Source organism: Rutidosis leptorrhynchoides, chromosome 5 (genome assembly GCF_046630445.1).
Source record: "Rutidosis leptorrhynchoides isolate AG116_Rl617_1_P2 chromosome 5, CSIRO_AGI_Rlap_v1, whole genome shotgun sequence".
Lineage (NCBI taxonomy): Eukaryota > Viridiplantae > Streptophyta > Magnoliopsida > Asterales > Asteraceae > Rutidosis > Rutidosis leptorrhynchoides.
Window position 1 is genome coordinate 132,042,683 of NC_092337.1, and position 8,540 is coordinate 132,051,222.

The following is an 8,540-nucleotide window of genomic DNA, read 5'->3' on the forward strand; positions in this document are numbered from 1 at the left end:
GTTCTAATGCAAAATATTAAAAAAAATTAACTTAATTTAAAGCGTAAAGTAAATGACGATAAATAAAAATGCGATAAAATAAAAGTACGATAAATAAAAGTACGATAAATAAAATGACGGTTAATAAAAGTACGATGAGATATAAAATAAATGAATTATGCTTATTTAAACTTCCGTAATCATGATGTTTAACATGTTGATTTTAATTTATTACCATGTGTTAATTGTTCTTTGTCCTGGATTATTGGATATGTCCATCTGGTTTTTGTCCATAATAGTCCATCGGTCATAAATATAAGTGCGAGTGTCCTCGTCAAATTACCCTTATACCCGAAGTCAAATATTCCAACTAATTGGGGACTTAAACTGTAATAAGGTCTTAATAGTTTGTTAATGATTACACCAGGTTATCGACTGCATGTAACCCAAGATTTTAATACGTTGTTAAAAATTACGCCAAGTGTCCTTGTATGTAATCCACCCCTGTTTTATTGAGTCCATTAACTATTAATCCATTCTCGTGTCCGACTAAATGAACGATTATTAGTATTTATAAATATCCCGCACATCGTGTCCGATCGAGTGTATGTGGTTATTTATAGATACGTCAAATTGTAATTCTCTATATTAAATTAACGAACTATCATTCAGTTACAAAAATATAAAGCCCATTAATAGCCCATAGTCCAATTTCCACAAGTGTCGGTCTTTTGTTCAAACCTCAATTATGGTCCAAAACCCAATAACCCCGTCTTTAATATTGATGACGTAGGGTTTAGTCCAATTAGGGTCTACACAATTAACTTGGGCCCCAAGTCAATTAACCCTAATTCCCATCTATAAATATGGGGCAAAACCTACATCAAGTTCACAATCTCCCAATCGCATACAACTCTTACTCTCTCAATGAAAGCACCACCTCATACAATCATTCGATCACACCGCAACGCTGCCACCGCAAGTCCGCAACGCACACGGCAGTTATCGCCGGATCTTCTCCACGATCGTCTTCACGATCGCAACTCTAGGGTTTTTACCTACGGGTCTTGTAGGGTTTTTTCTCCCTTTGCCGTCGATAGGGTCCGACTATCGACCGGCGGGCAATTCGTTGGCCACCCTCCCAAGATCATCATCTCGGGTACGAGTTATTCACGGTAACCGGACCGGAGATCAACGACGTTGACGCCTAAAAAAACCCCTTTCGTATTGCTGTTCGTGTGTAGGTTTTCCCTTGGAAAAAATATGCATGAACATTTGGCGCCCACCGTGGGGCACGATGCATTATGTCTCGTGTTTCTACCGTCTATCATTCAGTTTGAGAAGGTTTGTCTTTTCTTATTGAGCTTTTAATTCGTTATATGCGGTTTAAGTACATGAATATTTAGCGCAGATGTTCGCGCGCTTGCGCAACTGTCCACGCGCTTTTGTCCAGGTTACGCACCCTTTGCGCACAGTTGTCCGCGACTTTAGATGCAATTTTCATGCGGTTTTACGCATGGTAGTTCACGCAGTTTCCCTGCGCACTTTGCATGCGGTTCTTTGCGCATCTGTTCGCGGGTTTACGCACAGTTGTTTGCGCAGGCTCATGTGAACTTATTTTCCGCAGCATAATGAGAAGTTCGATACGATACTTGACAAAAATATCATACCGAACTTGGGGGACTTGATGACGTAGGGTTTAGTCCAATTAGGGTCTACACAATTAACTTGGGCCCCAAGTCAATTAACCCTAATTCCCATCTATAAATATGGGGCAAAACCTACATCAAGTTCACAATCTCCCAATCGCATACAACTCTTACTCTCTCAATGAAAGCACCACCTCATACGATCATTCGATCACACCGCAACGCCGCCACCGCAAGTCCGCAACACACACGGCAGTTATCGCCAGATCTTCTCCACGATCGTCTTCACGATCGCAACTCTAGGGTTTTTACCTACGGGTCTTGTAGGATTTTTTCTCCCTTTGCCGTCGATAGGGTCCGACTATCGACCGGCGGGCAATTCGTTGGCCACCCTCCCGAGATCATCATCTCGGGTACGGGTTATTCACGGTAACCGGACCGGAGATCAACGACGTTGATGCCTAAAAAAACCCTTTCGTATTGCTGTTCGTGTGTAGGTTTTCCCTTGGAAAAAATATGCATGAACAAATATTTAGTCCAACATCACGATTACTTCGGCTTAAATAAGCATAATAATAACTTAGCTATGAGACATTAATTTAAAAAGGTTGAACATAACTTACAATGAGTATTAATCGCGTAGTGTTACACGGACAGAGTTTCGAATTACAAGCTTAAAACATTCGCTACTATAACCTTATTATTATTAACTTAATATTAAAATTATAATTAAAATATAAATATAAATATATATTGAGAGAGTGAGAGAGATCAGTGAATAAGGTGTGTATAATTCGTCGACCAAACATTGCAATTTATAGGACCTGACTAGGGGTGTAAATGAGCCGAGCCAAGCCCGAGCTTGATAGTGTTCGAGCTAGGCTCGATTAACTTTTACAAAGCTCGAGCTCGAGCTCGATTCGAGCCTAGATTTTTAGCTCGAGCTCGGCTCGTGATATATGTTAAAAGCTCGAGCTCGGCTCGTTATGAGTTCGTTTTCCGTAAAATTTCTAATGTGTATCTGATCAATTTAAGCTTGGCTCGTAAGAAATATTCAAGCTTATTAGTCTGTGTAAGCTGGTTAATGAGCTGTTGAGTCATGACTCATGAGAAAGACGGTGAATAAATTGGGATGGATTAGGCGATATTTGCTAGAGATGGGGAAGAAAAAAGATATTTTATATATTAGGATGGATTAAACGATGATTGATATAGATGGGGAAGAAGAAAAAGAGCGAGTATATTGGGAACCAAAGAATTACAGGTTAGTTGATACGAAGCATATTGAAAAATGGATGGTCAAGTTAGAAAGTAAAAATGTTGGGATAAGGGAAAGTTAGGTAAAGGTAGATTAAATGGAGATGTACCCTCGGGCCTTGCATATGTCTATAAAAGTTAAATACTCATAATTTATATAATTTATATAATATAATTTATATAATTTAAAATTGCTAATGGTAATATATGAATAAAAAATAATTATGTATATAAAAGCTCATTTAGGCTCCCGAGCTTAAACGAGCTCGAGCTGTAAAGCTCGAGCTCGAGCTCATTTATCAAACGAGCCCTAATATATGTTTGAACTCGAGCTCGAGCTCGTTTAGGCTCTGCTCGAATCGACTTTTTAGCGAGCCGAGCTCGAGTAGCTCACGAGTAGCTCGGCTCATTTACAGCCTTAGTCCTGACCCAAATGTTGAAGCCATCCGATCGCATGTGATTAAGGCTACCAGGCCATGCGATCGCATGGACAGGCTGTCCAGCTCCAATTGCTTCCAAAACGTGGGCGGCTGCTTGATTTATTTAATATATAATATAATATATAATTTTATATAATTATATATATATTATATTATATTCTTGTGCAATGTTGACTTGTAAATTTAGGTCCATTGTGTCGCGTGTTTTTACTCGGTTCATGTCTCGGTTCCGGATTTTCGAACGTCCTTTCGTACGATTTAATATCTTGTACTTTGAGTTTTGCGGCTTGTACTCTTGTAACTATTAGACGTTTCTTAGCAATAATTTGAACCACTTGGATTGTACTTTGTACTTTTTAGCGTTTTTGTCGTTTGCATCTTCAAATCGTCGAATCTGTCTTTTGTCTTCACCTTTTATTATTTAAACGAATATCACTTGTAAATAGAATAATTGCAACTAAAACCTTGTCTTTCTTGAAGGATAATGCTATGAAATATATGTTCGTTTTTAGCATTATCAAATATTCCCACACTTGAGCATTGCATGTCCTCAAGCAATATAGAACTTGAATAAAAACATACTTGAATCACTTCTTTATTCTTCACACTTTGTACATCAGTGATTTTGATACGGCGGTATGAACAATGATAGTAGCGTTATGGTTTACAGTCCCACATGACTATGAAAATTTAGATCCTTTAAGAAAATTAGATCTTTATGAAAATATTTGATCTTTTGAAAATTCAATCTAGCTTTTACCCTAGATAAGTTTTCCGGAATAACCCGTCACCGGTGTTTGCAAAATATTTTTGTGGGTTTTGTGGGTTTCAGATTTGAAAATTTTAGCTCAAATCTTATGGTTTTGTGTCACCCACTTGCTAACCTTGTATTAGGAAAGCAACACGTCCAGTATACTTGCTCCATATATTACCTTTCGGTAAACTACCGTCCGGTTGTAAAGGAAAGCGTTAAACAAGCAACTGTTAAGGCAATGTCTAATGACATGCAGATTTTCAGGGTCCACAACGTGTCGGATGTAATTACTATCATTTGTAGGAGCAATAGTAAAGATGACCCTATAATTTTTTGGTCTGGCACAAGGTCCAATCTTCAACCATGCTATGCAACCACCGTTCTTACGGTTGACACCCGATTTTGTTCTGGTGACCTAATGAATTCTGGTGAATTCTTAGAATTTTACGTTCAATGGTAATGAACGCATTAAAAATAGGTTTTTTCAGAAAACAAATCGGTTTGTAATTTTGATCAAAATATTTTCTCGTTCAAGCTCGAGTTTAGATATCATCGAATTCCATAAGTTTGTAATTCTCAATCTTTAAGGTCAATCTCAAGGATTGAGTAATATCAGGCTTAAAAGCTGATTTTTAATCTTTAAGGATATTATCTTTTCTGGGGATCTGATTCATTAGTCTTATAAGCTAATATGCACGATGCCCCCCATTGTACGAGACAGATCCTCTCATGGTTAGGATAAGTCTGACCACATGGCGACCCTGTTTGATGCTGAGGTCCGTGGATTTCCAGCTGATTTTCGAGAAAACTTTTCAAGGTTTTTTGTAGACTCTACAACTGGTCTGGATGACAACTTCCTGACCTAAATCAAGCAGCACGTGTCTTTTTCTTAGAAGACTTTGCTTCCTTTTAAATTCCATTTATATTACAATAAGCTGGGTAAAACTGATTAATATCGTCCAAAACAAAAGTATCTTCAATTATTTGTACAAAAATATGTGATATATGTTCTAAATAACTTGGTAAATTTTTCCCACACTTGGCTTTTATATTTCTTTCTTTGTCTTTTTATTCTCTTCTATTCCATTTTAAATGAATTCAAGCATTTTGGGTTGTTTCTCAATTTATGTCCTTTCCGACGTAACAATAATTTCGGTGTTAATACCTAGTTTTATCGTTCATATATATTTATAAACATGATTTTGAGTTCATTTAGTTGAAAATTTTTAAAAATTTTACTAGAAGTGGGTAGTGAGTATATAAGACTAGGGTTGTTCTTTATTATCAGCGAGCACTAGATTTTAATACAGCTACTGCGTTACTATTAAAGTTTAACGGTGGCTATTAAACCAAGTGTATAAGTCAAATGTTAAAAAGAAAAGAATTTAATCCCTTCCCACACTTAAGATCTTGCAATGCCCTCATTTGCAAGAAATCAGTAACAATTTAAATTATTGAGGGTGATTAGCGTAGAAAAATGATTAAATTTTACCAATGTTTCCAAACATATTGTTATTTGTTTGAATGATAAATGGTGCACATCATTTATTCAATCCTGCAGTTGTTATTTCACATATATTTTTCATCTTGTCGTCAAAATTAGTTGCTTTTGCTGAACTTAATGCCAATCTTTAAAAGTTCGCTGTTTTACCCTCTCGTGTACAATTGACAATATATATACAATACAAATATACACATGCATGGTAATTTGAAATGGGACTTAATATCCCACTTTCAAATTATAAATATGAAATATTAGTAACACAATAAAAAATGTTAAAAATAACATAAAAATATCAAAATATTTTATGTTTAAACAATAAATGATAAAAAGATAAGAAATCACCAATGGAACTGTATCAATCTGGATATGGATTCCAGTTCATGTCATCGCTCGAGTTCCATGGCTGGTGATAGGTGTCCTGATAGGCTTGGTTGGGGTCATACAGGTTAAAGGGTGGTCGGATGTCAGGCTAATGTGGTGGATAAAAAGCTGGCCGAGTCAAGATGTAGTTTTGTGGTACCTGATATGATAGCTAGCTCATGATTTGGTGCTGATGAACTACCCAAATATCATGCTGGCATCGCCTGGATTGCTCATACTCATCCGCGGCTCTCCACTGCTCATACTGATGATGCCTAGCCTGGTTATTCATTTCCACCTCATCTATATGCTGATAAACATCAATATAACTATCCCTAATGACATCCCTAATGTCATCTACTTCCTTCATCTCCTCATCTGAACCCCTCTCTACCTGTGGATGGGTGCCCTGATATGGTAGTGGCCTATTGTGTTTCCGAGTTAGTACCTTTACACCTTGATAAACCGATAGACCTATAGTCTCGGCTGGTCCCTCAATCTCGACCATCGAACCCCCTTGATATTTATCTACACCTAAATACTCTCCAATGAGAGTAACAAAAATGCCTCCTCCTATTAATCCCCCCTCTTGTATACCTTCCACCATTTTAGATAGATAATAACCAACACAGTAGGGGATGTTAACAAAGCTTCTGGTGTTTCAAATGCACATGAGGTAGAATAAATCGTTTAGGGTTATTTTCTCCTTGTTTTTACCTCGTTGTGTAATCAAACTTGCTAAAAACCTATGAATTATGCGCATCTCTGCTTTGTTAATATCTAAATAGGAGTGTCTTCCACCCCGCCTAAACTCATTAAAGTTTGACATACGCCTCCATATGGCATTAGCGTCAAAATCTCTATCTACCCTCTCGCCTTCATGAATTAAAGTTATATAATCAGGTGATAATAATTCGGCGGGGGTGTAAATCTGTAAAGCCCTAGCCATGTCCAGCATGAACATCCTGTACATCCTACCTCCAAGTAAAATCTAAGAAAGCTCATATCTTCTACGCTATCTACATCCCTATTTAATGCTATAGTACTCATTAATTCAACACACCACTCTTTATATACAGGTCTACTAGTGGTAAACAAACGTTTCCAGTCAGGAAAAGAAGAGTTCCCAGACCTTTGAATTAGTAACAGCCTAACTGAGTTAGCTAGGTTGACTTCTTCCAAAGGTCTCCAATCTATCACCCTTGGTACCTCTACATTTTTGGTGTAAAGCTTAAATTTGTTACTTTGGTACGTCAGGTAATCTATCCAGTTTTGCTCAAACCTCAGATTGGGATGTAATTCATGTTCATGAATTCTTGAGTTTATTATTAACTGATGAAGCGGGTAATCTATCCAGTAAATGACGATAAATAAAAATGCGAAAAAATAAAAGTATGATAAATAAAAGTACGATAAATAAAATGACGGTTAATAAAAGTACGATGAGATATAAAATAAAGGAATTATGCTTATTTAAACTTCCGTAATCATGTTGTTTGACGTGTAGATTTTAATTTATTACCATGGGTTAATTGTCCTTTATCCTGGATTATTCGATATGTCCATCTGGTTTTTGTCCATAATAGTCCATCGGTCATAAATATAAGTGCGAGTGTCCTCATCAAATTACCCTTATACCCGAAGTCAAATATTCCAACTAATTGGGGACTTAAACTGTAATAAGGTCTTAATACTTTGTTAATGATTACACCAGGTTATCGACTGCGTGTAACCCAAGGTTTTAATACATTGTTAACAATAACACCAAGTGTCCTTGTATGTAATCTACCCCTGTTTTAATGAGTCCATTGACTATTAATCAATTCTCGTATCCGGTTAAATGAACGATTATTAGTATTTATAAATATCCCGCCCATCGTGTCCAATCGAGTGTATGTGGTTATTTATAGATACGTCAAATTGTAATTCTCTATATTAAATTAGCGAACTATCATTCAGTTAAACAAATATAAAGCCTATTAATACTTCATAGTCCAATTTCCACAAGTGTCGGTCTTTTGTTCAAACCCCAATTATGGTCCAAAACCCAATAACCCTGTCTTTAATATTTAGTCCAAAATCACGATTACTTCGGCTTAAATAAGCATAATAATAACTTAGCTACAAGACATTAATTTAAAAAGGTTGAACATAACTTACAATGAGTATTAATCGCACAGTGTTACACGGACAGAGTTTCGACTTACAAGCTTAAAACATTCGCTACTATAACCTTATTATTATTAACTTAATATTAAAATTATAATTAAAATATAAATATATGTTGAGAGAGTGAGAGAGATCAGTGAATAAGGTGTGTATAATTCGTCGACCAAACATTGCAATTTATAAGACCTGACCCAACTGTTAAAGCCATGCGATCGCATGGGATTAAAGCTACCAGGCCATGCGATCGCATGGACAGGCTGTCCAGCTCCAATTGCTTCCAAAACGTGGGCGGCTGCTTGATTTATTTAATATATAATATAATATATATATAATTTTATATAATTATATATATATATATATATATATATATATATATATATATATATATATATATATATATATATATATATATATATATATATATATAT